We start from the raw sequence: 1,023 nt of genomic DNA, 5'->3' as shown, positions 1-1,023 counted from the left end.
AGACTGGCTTTGGGGCTCCTCTTGATGGGAATGGTGTTCACGGGAGGAACTCCCCACCAGACATTCTCCCTTTCGTATTGTTCCTGTTGGCTTGTCCTGGCTTTCTAGACTCACCCAAAAAGACCAGTGGAACCCACACGGTTGCCATGGTGATGAAATGCCACAGCCACTGGGACTCCCAGTTCATGGCCCTCTGTTGGCACTTTCCCCAGTGCCATGACCAGGGAGGACCTGAGAAACCTCCATGTTTTGCATCAACAGGTAAAGCCACTCTTAAACATAAGGAACATAGGGAACACTGTGCCCTAGGAGCCACGGACTCTACCTCAGACCCATGCCTCGTAAGGCAGCTAGGCCAGGGCAACTCCATGGTTTTCCCCTCAATGACACCATTCTTATTTATATCTTAATTTTAGGGTATGCAAGTCGAATATCCTAGCATGGAGGCTAGTGGATCTACCTCAAGGCTACAATGGGGTGATGGGGTTGTCAAGCTACAGAAAACAGTCTGTGTCTCAACAGTGACTCGGACAAAGAAACTAGTGGCCGAGGGGAGGGCTCGATGAGCTCCCAGGGGGAAAGTGGGCTTGCAGAGCTGCTGTCCCTTGCTAAGTTGTCTGCATCTGTGCCTGCTGTGCGTGTTGGGCTTATGCACCTGGTCCACCTGTGCTCCACTTTGTTACTGGGAAGGGAATTGCGCTGCTGTGTATGTCAGTGACCGATCGTGGGTGCCCTCCCTGCGCGACTCAGACTATTCCAGGCAAGGGTAGTCACGCAACAATTTGAGTTATCGATGAGCAACCTTGCCCTGATGAAATACTATTTCTCACTCTGAGTTAGGTAAATCGACCCCTCCCTCCATTGCTGCGCAAAACCTGGCATAGATTTTTGGTCATTATTTTTCTGTCTCTAACTGGGCTTTATGGTCCATAAAAACGTTGCTGGGGAGTTTTGTTTTTTTTTTTTTTTTTTTGGTTCTTTTTTTCGGAGCTGGGGACCGAACCCAGGGCCTTGCGCTTCCTA

This window comes from Rattus norvegicus, chromosome 1, assembly GCF_036323735.1.
Source record: "Rattus norvegicus strain BN/NHsdMcwi chromosome 1, GRCr8, whole genome shotgun sequence".
NCBI classification, from domain to species: Eukaryota; Metazoa; Chordata; class Mammalia; order Rodentia; family Muridae; genus Rattus; species Rattus norvegicus.
The sequence above is the reverse complement of the archived record's forward strand: the minus strand, read 5'-3'. Positions refer to the sequence as shown.